The sequence below is a fragment of the Pristiophorus japonicus genome, chromosome 3 (assembly GCF_044704955.1).
Source record: "Pristiophorus japonicus isolate sPriJap1 chromosome 3, sPriJap1.hap1, whole genome shotgun sequence".
In the NCBI taxonomy this organism is placed as follows: Eukaryota; Metazoa; Chordata; class Chondrichthyes; family Pristiophoridae; genus Pristiophorus; species Pristiophorus japonicus.
In genome coordinates, this window is record NC_091979.1 from 142,027,492 (window position 1) to 142,045,745 (window position 18,254).

At 43.5% G+C, this 18,254-nt stretch overlaps 1 protein-coding gene across 5 annotated transcripts in view; it reads left to right on the forward strand.

Annotated features, from left to right (window-relative positions):
• The window catches only part of pms1 (PMS1 homolog 1, mismatch repair system component), a 153,156-nt gene that overhangs the window by 56,873 nt on the left and 78,029 nt on the right, over positions 1–18,254 (forward strand). The window lies entirely within an intron of this gene.

The window sequence follows — 18,254 nt, forward strand, 5'->3', positions numbered from 1 at the left end:
AAGCAATTTAATGACCTAACCAGGTCAGGGAAAGTATGTACATTTGCTGATTCAACTTCATCCTATGCTTTAAGCCTTCCCCTCCTCCCACCCCCCCCCCCCTTCACTCTCTTGCTAAGTGTTATCCATTAAATTACACCCACTCACCTTTCAGCTGCACCCAGCCCACACTTTCAATGCACTTAATCATCTCCCTATTTATCTATCCAGTGTTGACACTCATCCCAATCCTTATGCAATTTGATGCATTTGTCTCATCACTTACCGAATGCACTGCATCCATTGGGTGAATACCTCACCTTCACTCACTCACTAGTCTGTTTTTTCACCCCTTGTAGGAAAAAAGAGGACAAAATGCAGCGGAGAGCGATAAGACTGGAGGTGGACCACCACAAGTAGACCAGTTCACAGTTGTGGAGGAGGATACCCTGGAGATAAGTGACATCCGTCTCAGTTGGAGATGGAGAGACAGGGAGCGCGCAGATAGTTGATGACAGAATCACAAATATCTCTTACACATATATTGACTTCATTTCATCAATGACTGATCTATGAGAAGACTGAGTATGGTGATTATCAAGATTGTAACTTTGCCACAACTAAATTATATCCCTTTCTTTTGTCTTCCAGGGCCTTCACGCAAGTGTCACAGAACATCCATGAGTACAATTCCTCAGAGGACCTCATTCCTTCTGAGGGTGCACCACCACAGGACCTACAGCCATGCACCAGCGCAGATGCTCACACTTCGGCGGTCCACTTACACAATTAGTTGGGTTTTCACCTGGTGATTCACATCTCACGAGTGAGTGTAAGCAGGTAGTGATGGCAGGCATAGCTGTGGAGAGTCCACGTCAGAGGCCACAATCCGCTCCAAGTTCTGCTCAGCTGGACACAGCGCCCGGGGTTCAGCAGCTATCATTGAAAAGGAGAATGCTAGAAGTGCAACAGCAACTTTGCGAGGTACTGACAGCTGTGCCGTGCAAACTCTGCATAATAGCAGAGAGGATGGAGGAGTCCAACTTGATCGCTAGTGGATTGGTGGCACAGAGAATTGCAAGAATGCTTGCCTGCCATGGAGCGAGAGTCCGCCTCCGTGGAGCTTCAAGCAAGGCTTGAAATGAGTCCATGCAGGGCCATGACCACGGCCGTGCAAACTTTAGATGCCAATTTGACAAATACAACACGTCACTGATCTTCACCACCAATCTGGTCTGCAGCAGAATGGTAGGAGTGATGTGCTGGCCCAGGATAGGGATGATCGTGAAAGTGGACATGGAAGTGGGAACTCCGCTCACAGTGATCTCACTTCTCAACCGTTGCACCCCTCAGCCAGTACCCATCATGCTGATTCGTCTCACGATGGCCGAGTCTGCCCCTGCACAGGTGCAAGTGGAGCAGTCTTTGGCGGGCCTCTTGGGCTCCAAAACCCAGAGAACATGAGTCAAAAGCATCCCAGCAGTCAGGGCAAGGATATTAGCATCTCTACTGAAGCCACACAGGATGCACCACGGAGATGCGCTAGGAAGCGTACGTTGAAGAAATTGTAATTCACCAGGGGTATGCACATGTGTGTTTGACAAAATATTATTTTAAGCTTTTTTTATAATGCCACTTAAAACTTTAGTGATTTGCACCACTTCCATGTCTTACCCATTATTGCATCCCAAGGGCCAACTTGCCCTTTCACTTATTTTTTGATGAATGTCAATACATGACCAGACCCATTGGGCAGATAAGTGGTTGAAGGACTATTTGGTACAAAGGGAGAGAGTGGTTGATGCTGGTGGTGGGAGAAGACTGCAGGATTTCATTTGTACTGTTTCACACTAGGTGAACCTTTGTGATATTAAGGCATCCTGGCATCCCGGGCAGCAATGTAAGCAGCTGGTCTGGTGATGGGGCCCATCATCATCCTCCTCCTTTATGTTCTCCTCATCCGAAGATGAGTGATGAACTGCTTCGTCCTCCTTTACCTGCAATCGTTTCTGCTGCACGCTGTTGAACAGGACGTTGCACACCACTATCATTCTGGACACCCTGGCTGGTGAGTATTGAAGGGCACCTCCAGACCCATCTAGGCACCTGAGGTGCATCTTCAACATTCTAATAGCTTGCTCAATGATGCTCCTGGTGGTCATGCGGCTCTCATTGTAGCATTTCTGTGCCTCATTGGTGGGGTTCCTCACAGGTGTCATGAGCCAAGTTTGAAGTGGGTATGCCTTGTCTCCCATGAGCCAGCCCTTAAGTCTGCTTCCTGGAACGAAAAGGTCTAGAATGATGGACTGCCGCATCATGCCGTATGAAGACCTCATGACAGCTCCCAGGGAATCTGGTGCAGACCTACATGAATCACTTCTTGTAGTTGCACACCAGCTGTGCATTGATGGATAAATACCCCTTGCAGTTTATAAAAACTCCTGGTTGCTGTGCTGGTTCTCAGATTGCCACGTGTGTACTTTCACTGTCACCCTGTATGCGTGGGAATCGAGTCAGAGAGGTGATCCAAGTGCCCACTCATTCTGGCTATTGTCATCACAGGGGACATTTACATCATTGTCCCTGACAAGCAAGCCATCAGTGACCTGCCTTATGCATTTATTAGGATGCAAAGAGGCTGCAGAGAGATATTAACAAGTTGACTGAGTGGGCAAGAACATGGCAAATGGAATACAATGTGGGGAAGTGTGAAGTTATCCACTTTGGTAGGAAAAACAAATTGGCAGAATATTTGATGAATGGTGAGAGACTGGGAAATGTTTGCAATCAGAGGGACCTGGGTGTCCTTGTACATGAATCACAGAAAATTAACATGCAAGTACAGCAAGCAATTAGGAAAGCAAATGGTATGTTAGCTTTTGTTACAAAGGGATTAGAGTATAAGAATAAAGAAGTCTCACTACAATTGTGCAGGCCATTGGTGAGACCACACCTGGAGTACTGTGTACAGTTCTGGTCTCCTTATCTAAGGAAAGATATACTTGCCTTAGAAGTGAGTGCATGTTGGTACAAACGACATAGGTAGGAACAGGGAGGATGTTCTGCTGAAAGAGTAGCAGGAGTTAGGCTCTAAATTAAAAGCAGGACCTCGAGGATAATAATCTCTGGATTATTGCCCGAGCCATGTACAAATTGGCATAGAAGCAGACAGATCAGGAGAATTAATACGTGTCTAAAGGGGTGGTGTGGGAAAGAGGGGTTCCTTGTCATGTGACACTAGCACCAGTTCTGGGACAGAAAGGAGCTGTACCGATGGGACGGGCTCCACCTGAATTGGGATGGGACCCGTGTCCTAGTGGAAAGGGTATATAGGGAGGTGGCAACGGTTTGAAACTAGTAAGGGGGGGTGGGGGGGGGGGGGGTGGGGAGGGATCTACAAGAAAAATAACCAGCCTAAATATAAACAAAATAGGAAAAGAGAGCATTGGAAAGAATAAAGTGAGGGAGGAAATTGATGGCAAGAGAATAAATAGAGTTATAGGGCAGGAGTCTAAACAGATGCTTAAACATAAAGTGAGAGGAAATCCTATTAAAATTAAGTTAAACTGTACAACAATGCACACAGAGTCCAGTATAAAATTGGGGAGCTAGAGGCAATTGTGCATTGCGAGGAACCAGACACAGTAGGGATTACTGAGACATGGCGACAGAAAAATCAGGACTGGGAATTAAACATTGCAGGGTATAACATATTCAGAAAAGATAGAGAACATAAAAGGGGAGGTGGAATAGCTGTACTTATAGCATAATGGCAGTAGAAAAAAGTGATACAACTATCACCAAGATAAAAATAAAATCCATATGGATAGAGATAATATAATAAAGGATCAATCACACTAATAGAGCAGTGTAGCTATTTAGGTAAAAATAAGCACAGTATGACAGGAAGGGGCACAGGACTAGACTTTCCTCTTCATTTTTGGCGGTTTTCTCAGCGGTATTGTTCCTTTTCGGCGGAAAATCACCCGCCGAAAGTTTCCACTTCATTTTTTAAAAGAGTTCCGCCAACATTGTCAAAATACCGCCGGGGAGCAGGCCGCCCACATGCACCTGCGTGCACCGCCAAGAAAACCGCCACAGTCCAAGTTTTGCCTCAGTGGTGACCTGTCGGCAAGATTGAAAAAACAGCCCATGAAAAGCTGCCGGAATAGGGCGGTAGGTAAGTACCCTGCAAAGAAAGGTAAGTTAAAGGTTTTTTTAATAATTATTTTAAAATTCTTTCACGATGATTAAGTTAAAAAGGGTCTTGAGAATGTTTTCTAAATTTTTATTTTTTGTTTCAATGAAAAAATATATTTAAAGTTTTTCACCCCTCGCTTGGCCCAACCGCAGCCTTGGTCTAAATTTGAGTACGTACCACCCATGCTGGTTAAGAACCCCCCCATTTTGTCAAGGATCGCGTTTAACCACCAAGAATCTACGTGCAAGATCCATTTTCTCGACGGGCAGTTTTTTCCCTTTTTTATAGAATTTTTCACCAGCGTTATTTGAAGAATCTTAGCGGTCTTTTTGGGCGGCAATCCAGCGGTGGGAGGCTTTAGGGAAAGTCTAGCCTAGAGAGTTTAATGGTAGCAGTGCAGCAGAGAATAAGGACAAAGTATGGAATAATGGTAAAAAAATTAAATCACAGGCTCTTTATCTGAATGCACAATTAGAAGAAATGGCACAAATCGAGATAAATAGGTTTGATCTAATAGCTGTTAGAGACGTGATTGCAAGGTGATCAAGGTTGGGAACTAAATATTCCAGGATACTTGACGTTTCGATAAGACAGGCTGAATGGTAAAAGAGGGGTGTGGGGGTAGCCCTGATAATAAAGAATGACATAAGGGCAGCAGAGGAAAGGATCTTGGTTCGGAAGATCAGGACATATAATCAGTATGGTTGGAGATAAAGAATAACAAGGGGCAGAAAACACTGGTGGGAGTAGTATATAGGCCCCTAACAGTACTGTACCATTGGACAGAATATTAATCAAGAAATAGGAGGAGCTTGTAACAAAGGTAATGCAATATTCGGGAGGACTTTAATCTTGATATAGACAAATCATAAGAACATAAGAAATAGGAGCAGGAGTAGGCCATTTCGCCCCTTGAGCCTGCTCTGCCATTTAATAAGATCATGGCTGATCTGATCATGGACTCAGCTCCACTTCCCTGCCCACTCCCCAAAACCCTTTATTCCCTTATCGCTCAAAAATCTGTCTATCTCCGCCTTAAATATATTCAATGACCCAGCCTCCACAGCTCTCTGGGGCAGCGAATTCCATAGATTTACAACCCTCTGAGCGAAGAAATTCCTCCTCATCTTAGTTTTAAATGGCGGCCGCTTATTCTGAGACTGTGTCCCCTAGTTTTAGTTCCCCCTATGAGTGGAAATATCCTCTCTGCATCCCCTCATTACCTTATATGTTTCGATAAGATCATCTCTCATTCTTCTGAACTCCAATGAGTATAGGCCCAACCAACTCAAATCAAATTGGTAATGGTAGTCTGGAGGACAAGTTCATGGAATGCATTCGGGACACTTTCCTAGAAAAATACGTGATGGAACCAACCAGGGAACAGGCTATTTTATTGTGTAATGAGACCGGGTTAATTAGCAGTCTCGTAGTAAAGGATCCTCTGGGGTAGAGTGATCATAATATGATAGAATTACGTTTGAGAGTGACTTGCGTCTAAGTCCGAAACACGAGTCTTAAACTTAAATAAAGCCAATTACATAGGTATGCAGGGCGAGTTGGCTAAGGTGGATTGGAAAAATAGATTAAAAGGTATGGCAGTAGATAAGCAGTGGCTTGCATTTAAAGAAATATTTCATAATTCTCAACAAAAATACATTCCATTGAGAAACAAAAACTACTCAGGAAAAGAGATCCATCCGTGGCTAACTATAAAGGAGTTAAGGATAAAATTAGATTGAAAGAAGAAGTTTACTATGCCTGAAGATTGGGACAGTTTCAGAAACCAGCAAAGGATGACCAAAAAACTGATAAAAAGGGAAAAAATAGACTGAGAGAAAACTAACAAGAAATATAAAAACAGATTGTAAGAGCTTCTACAAGTATGTAAAAAGGAAGAGAGTAGCAAAAGTAAACATTGGTCCCTTAGAGGCTGAGGCAGGAGAAATTATTTTGGGGAATAAGGAAATGGCAGAAACATTAAACAAATATTTGGTATCTGTCTTCACAGTAGAAGATGCAAAGTGCATACCTAAAATGGTGGGGAACCAAGGATCTAATGAGGGTGAGGAACTTAATGTAATTAATACAAGTAGAGAAAAAGTACTAGAGAAACTAGTAAGACGACATTTGGAAAAGCAAAATTTGGTCAGGCAAAGTCAGCATGGATTTATGAAGGGGAAGTCATGTTTGAAAAATTTGCTGGAATTCTTTGAGGATGTAACGAACAGGGTGGATAAAGGGGAACCAATGGATGTGGTGTATTTGGACTTCCAGAAGGCATTTGACAAGGTGCCACACAAAAGGTTACTGTGCAAGATAAAAGTTCACAGGGTTGGGGGTAATATATTAGCATGGATAGAAGATTGGCTGACAAACAGAAAACAGAGTCGGGATAAATGGTTCATTCTCCGGTTGGCAATCAGTAACGAGTGGGGTGCCGCAGGAATTAGTGCTGGGACCACAACTATTTACAATCTATATTAACGACTTGGAAGAGGGGACCGAGTGTAACGTAGCCAAGTTTACCGACGACATAAAGATGGGAGGAGGACATAAAGAGGCTGCAGGAGGACATAGACAGGCTAAGTGAGTGGGCAAGAATTTAGCAGATGGAGTATAATGTTGGAAAGTGTGAGGAGGTCATGCACTTTGGCAGAAAAAATCAAAGAGCAAGTTATTATTTAAATGGAGAATTTTGCAAAATGCTGCAGTACAGCGGGACCTGGGGATACTTGTGCATGAAACACAAAAGGATAATATGCAGGTACAGCAGGTGAGCAGGAAGGCCAATGGAATCTTGGCCTTTATTGCAAAGGGGATGGAGTATAAAAGCAGGGAAGTCTTGTTCCAGCTGTACAGGGTATTGGTGAGGCCACACCTGGAATACTGCATGCAGTTTTGGTTTCCATATTTACGAAAGGAGATACTTGTTGTTGGAGGCAGTTCAGAGAAGGTTCACTCGGTTGATCCTGGGTTTGAGTGGGTTGACTTATGAGGAAAGGTTGAGTAGGTTGGGCCTCTACTCATTGGAATTCAGAACAATGAGAGGTGATCTTATCGAAACGTATAAGATTATGAGGGGGCTTGACAAGGTGGATGCAGAGAGGATGTTTCCACCGGTGGGGGAGATTAGAACTAGAGGGCATGATCTTAGGATAAGGGGCTGCCCATTTAGAACTGAGATGAGGAGAAATTTCTTCTCTGAGGGTTGTGAATCTGTGGAATACGCTGCCCCAGATAGCTGTGGAAGCTGGGACATTAAATAAATTTAAGACAGAAATAGACAGTTTCTTAAACGTTAAGGGGTTATGGGGAGTGGGCAGGGAAGTGGAGCTGAGTCCATGATCAGATCAGCCATGATCTTATTGAATGGCGGAGCAGGCTCATGGGGCCGTATGGTCTACTCCTGCTCCTATTTCTTATGTTCTTAATGGGACTAAACACCGACAAATCCCCCGGCCTATGTCCTAGGGTTCTAAAAAAGGTGGCCGCAGAGATAGAGGATGCATTGGTTTTGATCTTTCAAAATTCCCTAGATTCTAGAAGGTAGCAAATGTAACACTGCTATTCAAGAAAGGAGGGAGAGAGAAAACAGGGAACTACAGGCCAGTTAGCCTGACATCAGTCATTTGGAAAATGCTGGAATCCATTTTTAAGGAAGTGCTATCAGGGCACTTAGAAAACATGATTAGGCAGAGTCAACATGGTTTTATGAAAGGGAAATCGTGTTTGACAAATTTATTTGAGTTTTTTGAGGATATAACTAGCAGGGTAGATAAAGGGGAACCCATGGACGTGGTATATTTGGATTTCCAAAAGGCATTCGATAAGGTGCCACGTAAAAGATTATTGCACAAGATAAGTGCTCATGGGATTGGAGGTAATGTATCAGCATGGATAGAGGATTGGTTAACGGACAGAAAGTAGGGATAAATGTTTTTTTTCAGGTTGGCAGACTGTAACTAGTGAGGTGCCACAAGGATCAGTGCTGAGGCCTCAGCTATTTACAGTCTATATTAATGACCTAGATGAAGGAACCGAGTATAAAGTATCCAAGTTTGCTGACAATACAAAGCTAGGTGGGACAGTAAGCTGTGAGGAGAACACAAAGCCTCTGCAAAGGGATATAGATAGACTGTGAGTGGGCAGTAAGGTAACAGATGTACAGAAATGTGAGGTTATTCACTTTGGTAGGAAGAATAGAAAAACAGAATATTTTTTAAATAGTGAGAAACTTTTAAATGTTGGTATTCAGAGAGATTTGGGTGTCCTTGTGCAAAAAACACAGAAAGCTAGCATGCAGGTACAGCAAGCAATAAGAAAGGCAAATGGCATGTTGTCCTTTATGGCAAGGGAGTTGGAGTATAAGTGTAAGGGCATCTTGCTACAATTGTACAGAGCGTTAGTGAGACCACACCTGGAGCACTGTGCACAGTTTTGGTCTCCTTATCTAAGGAGGGATATACTTGCCTTGGCGGCGGTACAACGGAAGTTCACAAGATTGATTCCTGGGATGAGAGGGCTTTCTTATGATGAGAGATTGTGCAGAATGGGCCTATACTCTCTCGAGTTTAGAAGAATGAGAGATGATCTCATTGAAATATACAAGATTCTGAAGGGGATTGACACGGTAGATGCTGAGAGGTTGTTTCCCCCTGGCTGGAATGTCTAGAACTAGGGGACACAGTCTCACAATAAGGGGTAGGCCATTTAAGACAGAGATGAGGAGAAATTTCTTCACTCAGAGGGTTGTGAATCTTCGGAATTCTCTGCCCCAGAGGCTGTGGATGCTGAGGGGCCGAATTTGCCCCCGCCCGAAGCAGGGCGCACGCACCCCGTTTCAATGATTTTTACCGCCGCAGTGGTTGATGCCGCCTCTTGAGTGACATTCTGCTCTTTGTTGTTTTTTTAAAATTTGGATCCAGAAGTCGCTCTTAATGGGGGCGGTTATGCGGGGGTGGCAACATTAGAGGGGCGGAAGTTGGGGGCAATGCGGAGTGTCACCACGGCTCTCCTCTCCACTTAAAGGGGAGAGCCTCCGAGATCTTAAAACTTCAGTTCCCTGGACTACTAGGGAGGGTTTTGGCCGGGCCAGCAGCCTGACACCCAAGAGGGCGTGCCAGGCTGTCTGTTGGTATAATTGTTGGGCCGTCAGCCGACAAAAAAAAACATGGCGGCAACGGCAGTGCATCCTCCCCTTTAAAGAAAGCCGCACCACCATTGCAGAAGGCCTCAGCCTCACTGGACCACCGGGAAAAAATAGGTTTTGGCACTGCTGGGCGGGCCAAAGATTTGCACGGCGGAATTTCACCATCGGCGGGGCGGGGCGTAGATCGGCGGTGCACACCGTGATGACGTACTTCACACGGATCGGCAACAGCGGAGCGGTAACGGAGGAGTGGGTCATCGCCGGGATAAAACAGGAGCGGAATTTTGATAATGATGGGCATTATACGAAAAGTCAGCGGCCATTGCACTTCACAGCATGGCCGCCGCTTTCCGGTGTTAACAGGCCTTAAGGAAAGGGGCAATTTCAGCCCCTGAGTGTCTGAATATATTCAAGGCTGAGATAGATAGATTTTTGGAGTCTAGGGGAATAAAGTGATATGGAGATCGGGTGGTAAAGTGGAGTTGAGGTCGATGATCAGCCATGATCTTATTGAATGGTGGAGCACGCTCAAGGGGCCGTAGGGCCTACTCTCTCTCCTATTTCTTATGTCTTACGTTTTATGTGGTCTTATTGAATGGCGGAACAGGTTTGAGAGGCCATGTGGTGGCCGTCCAGCCCTGAATATTCGGTAATTTAATTTTGGACAATCAGGGTGACACTAATTTGTATCTGATGGAAACACTGCTGGTATTTCATTGCTTTCAGTATTGTTGAGATATTTCTCTCAAAAGGGAAGGAAAACCCCATCTGGAATCGCAACACATAAAATATAGTATTGACAGGAAATAATGTGCTACATTGCTCTCAACAAGTATTTGGTCAGCAGATATTTAAGACTTTTTTTTACCAAGGTTATACTCAGTTTCCATTCATAAATCACTGCTTAAGATTGTTGACATTCCATGCAGATCAATTCTTGAATCTGTCAATCTATTTTTGACAACTCATTCTTGGGAAGCTTTGCTGCCACAAAATTGTTAGAATAGTGACATTGTTTTGTTGCCAGTAAAATGATGTAAGAAAAACTTAGCAGCTTTTTATTTCATCTTTCTTCATGGTCTTGAAAAGTGTCTTTTTTTCCTTTTAAAACTAGCTTTTAAAAACAAATGGTACTGGAATGGGAATAATTATCTAAGCAATAGATGGTAAAATATTTGATTTCAGAGAAGTATACATTACCTTATTCAAAAGAAGAGCAGGACTGAGAATCGAAATACTTTTTCACTTTGGGATCCACAACTAGAGGTGAGCACTCAATTGCCAATATGTCTTTACCCCAATGTCGGAAGAGCACCATTTACTGCACCAGAGTGCGTTTCCTGCTTTCCACACTAACCATCCTTGTCATTTTTTTGAATGAGCGTCTTTGTTTGTGCCAGACAGTGGGCAACTTGTTTTGCTTTGGGTCTGCACCAACTAGAAACCTAGCTGAAGGAAATAGGAGCAAGGAATGGCTGAGACAAATAAGATGTTCTACAGGTCCTGGGAAATAATGAGTTAGAGTGCAGTAAGCCTTGTTTTCAACATATTGTAGATGCCGAAAGGAGCAAATGTGTAGAACAGTGTTTTTCCAGTTTGTGGAGAACAAGAGTGAAAAGTTCAGAGCAGCACTGAACCATAACAATGCAATAGAAATAGAATAGACTAGAAAAGTTGCAATGGCGACAGAAAGGTTGGAGGCTCGAGGTGAGAAATGATTGTTGATCAGGAAGGGATTTGAAACTGCCCATACTCATTGCTAAGGAGTCATTTCAGGGTACAGAGACCTGAGGAAATATTCGTTCCATTGTGAGGAATGAATTTGGACCAAAGTCCCAGAAAGAAAATAGAAATGTATTTAACCGACTGTGTACTCATTAATATAAAAGCAAAATACTGCGGATGCTGGAAATCTGAAATAAAAATAGAAAATGCTGGAAATACTCAGCAGGTCAGCGGTTCTGATGAAAGGTCATCGACCTGAAACGTTAACTCTCTTTCTCTCTCCACATATGCTGCCTGACGTGGAGTATTTCCAGCATTTTCTATTTTTACTACTGTGTTACTCTATCATTACAAGAATGCAGGAATCCCACAGGAGATTTCAGTCTTGCATTTTGTTTTCAGAGGCCTCATAATTTCTCAAATACCGTGATACGTACCCTGAGTCGTCCAACTAAACTGTGAATGGTATATCTACCCTGGGTCGTCCCACTGAATACCGTGATATTCGTGTCCCACTAAACTGTGAATGGTATACCCACCCTGGGTCATCACAAAATACCATGATACCCGCCCTGGGTCGTCACACTAAATACACGTGATACCCACCCTGGGTCGTCACACTGAATACATGTGATATCTATCCTGGGTTGTCACACTGAATACAAGTGATATCTATCCTGGGTCATCACACTGACTGTAAATTACCCAAATACCGTGTTACCCGCCCTGGGTCATCCCACTAAATACACGTGATATCTACCCTGGATCGTCACACTGAATACATGTGATACCCACCCTGGGTCGTCACACTGAATACACGTGATATCTATCCTGGGTCGTCACACTGACTGTAAATTACCCAAAAACCGTGATACCCACCCTGGGTCGTCACACTGAATGCATGTGATACCCACCCTGGGTCGTCACACTGAATACAAGTGATATCTATCCTGGGTCGTCACACTGACTGTAAATTACCCAAATACCGTGATACCCACCCTGGGTCGTCACACTGAATACAAGTGATATCTATCCTGGGTCGTCACACTGTCTGTAAATTACCCAAATACTGTGACACCCGCCCTGGGTCATCCCACTAAATACAATGATACCTACCCTGGGTCGTCACACTGACTGTAAATTACCTAAATTACCCAAATACCGTGATACCCGCCCTGGGTCGTCACACTAACTGTCGATGGTAAATTACCAAAATACATGTGATAACTACGCTGGGTCATCCTACTAAACTGTGAATGGTAAATTACCAAAATACCGTGGTACCTACCCTGTGTCGTGACATTAAACTGTGAATGGTAAATTACCAAAATACACGTGATATCTACGCTGGTTCATCAAACTAAACTGTGAATGGTAAATTACCAAATAAGAACCGGCCTGTTTTTTATTTCACATTTTTAAATGAAATTTCACCAGGATACTGTAGGTGGCAGCAGTACTTCACTATCTTGAATTGGGAAACTGTTTTTCCAAGAAACTTCTTGGAAATTTCAAGAACAAATACTTTTCAGTTAATTATCCATTATCCAAGTAATCAAGTTGCTGGCATTCTTGAAGACTAATTTAGTCGTGATCACTTTAGATGAGAAGAAAGATAGCTTATTATTGTATAGTTTATTTTCAACTATGCAAAGCTGCATGTGTAAGAAATTTCGAGTAGATTATCAAAACCCCTTCCAGCTCTGAACATTGACATCCCTGAAAAACAGAAACTTAACCTGTCTATTACCGAGCATGTGTATAGAGGTGTGCCAAATCTTAGATAAAATTAGAACAACCTGTGTGTGCAGCAAGTATAACGTAGCCATGTGCATGTTAAATCTATTCACCAGCACATGTCCCCTTAGCCCAAGAAATTGGTGCATCTTTTTTACCCAGAGAATGGTTAGAATGTGGAACTTGCTACCACAAGGAGTAGTTGAGGCGAATAGCATTGATGTATTTAAGGGGAAGCTAGATAAACACACAGGAGGTCAGAATCAGCATGGAGCAGAAGCCGCAAACGGTGTGGAGCGGAGGTCAGAAGTGGGGAGGAGCAGAGGGAGGGACCGATGAGGAGTGGAGGTCGGGACCAGCGATGTCTGGAGAGGTCAGGACCGGTGAGGTCGGAAGTGGGGAGGAGCAGAGGGAGGGACCGATGAGGAGTGGAGGTCGGGACCAGCGATGTCTGGAGAGGTCAGGACCGGTGAGGTCGGAAGTGGGGAGGAGCAGAGGGAGGGACCGATGAGGAGTGGAGGTCGGGACCAGCGATGTCTGGAGAGGTCAGGACCGGTGAGGTCGGAAGTGGGGAGGAGCAGAGGGAGGGACCGATGAGGAGTGGAGGTCGGGACCAGCGATGTCTGGAGAGGTCAGGACCGGTGAGGTCGGAAGTGGGGAGGAGAGGATGGACAAGGCACGGAAGAGCGGAGATGTCTGAGCCCAGAGGTGGAGCAGCGTGGACAAGACCAAGGGAAGGCGCAGCACAAGCCAATAGTGAGGCTGTGAGGTCGTGAGGCTCACATTGCATACTTTGAATTCCACGTAGAGAAAGGTCCTGTGGGAAGGAGGAAGGAAGGAGGACAGTAGGAGTATTTTGAGTTTGTGTGTATGTATTGGCACATGTGGCGGAGCCTGGTCTCCATTCGTCTTGGATCCCCTTGCCACTTGACCAAGACCATGCTCCGTCAAGCCCGTGTGGTGTGCAACGACCATCCCATGTTAAAAGAATTCATGCACAGGCATCTTCCACCATTTAAAATGAGTTTATCAGTCACCTGAGTACATATTTTTAGTGTGGAAGCAAGCCATCCTCAACTCCGAGGGACTGCCTATGATGATGATGATGAGATAAACACCGGGAGAAGGGAATAGAAGGCTACACTGTTACGGTTAGATGAAGTAGAGTGGGTGGAGGCTAGTATGGAGCATCAGGCCAACATCCCCAGCATCAAAGCATTGACCATGTTCGATCAGCTCCGTTGGGCAGGCCACATTGTCCACATGCCCGACACGAGACTCCCAAAGCAAGCGCTCTACTCGGAATTCCTACACGGCAAGCGAGCACCAGGTGGGCAGAGGAAATGCTTCAAGGACACCTTCAAAGCCTCCTTGACAAAAGTGCAACATCCCCACCGACTCCTGGGAACCCCTGGCCCAAGACCGCCCAAAGTGGAGGAAGAGCATCCGGGAGGGCGCTGAGCACCTCGAGTCCCATTGCCGAGAACAAGCAGAAACCAAGAGTAGACAGCGGAAAGAGCGTGCATCAACCCAGGCTCCCCAACCACCCTTTCCTTCAACCACTGTCTGCCCCACCTGTAACAGAGACTGTAGGTCCCACATTGGACTTCTCAGTCACCTGAGAACTCCCTTTTAGAGTGGAAACAAGTCATCCTCGACTCCGAGGGACTGCCTATGATAATGCATAAACATTACAATACTTATGCTCCATTTGGACCAAATGGTGTGTTTTTGTGCTGCAGACTCTATGGGCTAAAAATTCATATTGCCAGGGAATGGGTGGTATTGGGACAAAGATGGTGAATTAGCGCCAGGCAACAGTGCTCTAGACTGCATGCAAAATTCATCCTCATTGCTCAATAAAATGCTTGGAGTCTTAAATCAAGTCTAAAAACCCAAGTTCATTGGTGTTACACTTAAAGGCTGGTCCAATATCGGATGCAGTCTAAACGCAACTCATGATTGCCTTAGGCTTTTTTCACTACTTAAAGGGCAGGTTCATTGATGCTGCAGAACCTCATTCTCAGCATTGTTGGGTATGCAGATGCCCCAACAACCATAAGAAGGACAAGGAGAAGGAGCACTTATTTACAAATCCTGATGGCAGATGGCCACCCCAGGGAGAGAGCCCGCAGGTTTTCCCATGAAGCTTGGGAGGGATTGGTTTTAGCGGTGGAGAAAAAGGTGGGCAGTCCTGTACCCATCAACTGGCAGGAGGCCCTCACCACAATTCTGCTGCACTATATGGAGGGAGATGGCACACCACATCACAGACCATCCATCCGGAAGCCCAATTGTCCGGCTGCCTCCTCCCCCACTCCTGTTCCAATCTTCTTCCTCTTCCTCTTCTTCATCTTCCTCCCTCTGCGTACCTGTTCCCGTCTTTCTCACTCCCTCCACCATAGATCCTGGGGAACGAAGGGGACGGACAGCCAGTACAGCCCTCACGACCTTTAATAAGTGTAGGTTGAATCATTCAAGAATACATGTTGCCCTTTTCTACTGGCCGAAATGCTCCTGATATCAATTATCAGGAACTCACACACAGGCACTGAAACTTCATTAACCTGTTAGGTGCGAGTGGTTGGGGCTGATACCTTTAAATAATGTCCCTGCACGCCAGCTCTCCCTGTCGGTGTTTATTCCAGGCGGTGAGGTAAGTGGCTATAATCAATTTGGGAGATTGAGCATTCAGTGAGCATTGTGCACTCACTGTTGTCACAATCTCCCTGGCGTTGAAGACCCCAGCGATCTCTGTTACTGGCAGTGCTACAGGAGGGTGCGGATTTGGCGTATGGCGCTGGATTCGACAGCAGTTGGCGTTATAACTCCTGACACCACATTAGTGCCATGGCGCTAAGGGGAGGAATTTTCCCCCTATGTAATTCTATGTGGTAAAGCCAAAAACACCAATTTTATTTAGATGTTTAAAATTGGAAATTCTGATTAATTGTACGATATAGCTTGTTCATTTGTTTTTCCTGCAGCATTGTACAACCTTTCTTGTTGGATTGTTTGATTAATTTGCTAGAGTGCCAGAGCAGTATTATTCTAGAAGCCAAAACAAATTTGCTATCTACCCAAGCATTCCTGTAGATTGTGCCATTCTCTATTCTGGACATGGGTAGATCACTAGCAAGCAACACTGTTCTATTAGGGGCACTGAGAAAGCAAAGTGAAGACCAAAGCATTTGAATAGCAAAGTTGCCAGGAGCAAATTTTGCTGTCTTTTCTGTCTTCTTTACATTTTTAGTTTGGTCTGTTCCATAAATTGGGTGTGTATTCCAAAACAGAATATTCTAGAATGATCGGAAGGACGATTGCTAATACTACTCCTGAAGCCCCAGAAACACCGTTTGAGATATGTTTTCTGTGTTCCTTGTTATAAACTGAATTTTGATTTATGAAAAAATTATCTGCTAAATAGATCTGATAACTTTAAGGGTGCTTTTCATGCATTGATGATGATAACCAACAAGCATTGTGAAGCGGAGGTGCATTTCTGGTGAGTTACTGGTATTAGAAATAAATTGATCCCAGTGGGAAATAAATCATTCATTCGGTCACGATGACATTGCACAAATGTCAACCGGTTGTAAATGCCGACTGAGGTAAATTACTAACGTTTCTTGGCAACATGTGCTTAGTTAGCCCTTCAATTTAGGGATTCAATAGATAACATTTACTTTTTTTAAAAAAGAATAGTTTTCAAAACATCAACACTTTTGATGTAATCTCTCTTGAAATGGTTTCAGAGAGAATATTCACATGATAAAACTTTTAATTAGAAATCCTTACTTCATTCCAAAGCTGTCGTTCAGCAGTTCTCTGCAGATCTTGTATCATGTATTTTGATGTTCAGGTTTCAAAGTTACATCTTACTATTTGGGACGTTGTCAAATTAAATCCAATGAATTTCACTGATTAACCTTTTAACAAAATGATTCCTTTTGTTGCCATGGATGTGTATGTGTATAGATCTGCGCAATCTTTTTGCCATTATTATATAAAATCTGAATTATTCAGCTCGAGTAGAAGCCAGCAATAAAGACGGACAAAGTAGCTTCCTTTTGTAACATTGGAAATAGTTTGCATTATGAAATTATACATAAGGATGTCTATATATTTTACATAGAATTATCTTATATCGAAATGCACTAATATGAGCTGTATGGTCCTCAAGCATACTTCTTTGAACAATTTTTTTCTAAGTTTTGTTGAATTGATCACTTTCTGTTATGTGATATAATTTTCTCTTTCCTCCCATGTACAAAAATAGTTGTAATGTGAACATTCAAATACTTGTACCATATTTATTACCTTGCATAACATTTTTGGAGGCTGAGTGAAGAGGTCATTACTTACACTCTGGTTTGTAAAAGTTCAAGGAAGTCCCAGTTTACAGTGTAATTTTAGTTTCACATTGAACCAGTAACCTAATTCTGGTATCCTGTAAGAATACATTTTAACCTTGTGCACAAATCAAAGCTATTTATGCTTTCCTGGTTATGTTTTCCTCAAGAGAGGCCCCTTCATTGAGTAAATGCCACGTGGTCCTCAGCGGCTTGTAAATACCAGAGTGTGTGAATGACGTTATCCCATTTTGTACAGACATTACGTTGTCACAATACTGCTTTTATCACTGTAGTCAGAAATTGTGCACAGTTCCAAGATCTGAACTGCTTTCACTTTAAAATTCTAGAAACTCATTGATGCTTGCTAACAGATTTTACATATAGTTATCTTTTGAGTTAATGGATTATTATTGTGCCATTTTGTTTCCTACAGTCCAGATGATTCTGTAAATCTATCAGACACATAGATGATACAGTATTATGAAACTATATATGTAAGACAACCACTTTAAATACATACAGAATCAAGAGGCAATATCTGTCAAATACCTGGATTTTAGTTGAATTTTATAATTGGCTCTAAATTATTATGAATCTGACTAATCCTTGACGTGTGAGGGAAAAAGATCTTGATTGTCTTAATATTCTGAATCTCCTTAATCTACTATAACAATAACTTGCGTTTATATAGCGCCTTTAACATAGTAAAACATCCCAAGGTGCTTCACAGGAGCGTTATCAAACAAGATTTGATACGTTACATAAGGAAATATTAGAACAGATGACAAGAGGTAGGTTTTAAGGAATGTCTTAAAGGAGGAGAGGCCGAGAGGTTTAGGCAGAGAATTCCAGAGCTTAAGGCCTAGGCAACTGAAAGCACGGCCGCCAATAGTTGAGCAATTAAAGTCAGGGATGCGCAAGAGGCCAGAATTGGAGGAGTGCAGAGATCTTGGAGGGATTTGAAAAAACAATCATGAGAATTTTACAATTTTGGCATTGCCGGATCGAGAGCCAATATAGGTCAGTGAGCACATGGGTGTTGCTATTGCTGAAGTGCTGCCTTGTGCTCTATGCAGAATTTCCTGTTAATTGTATCATAACACAG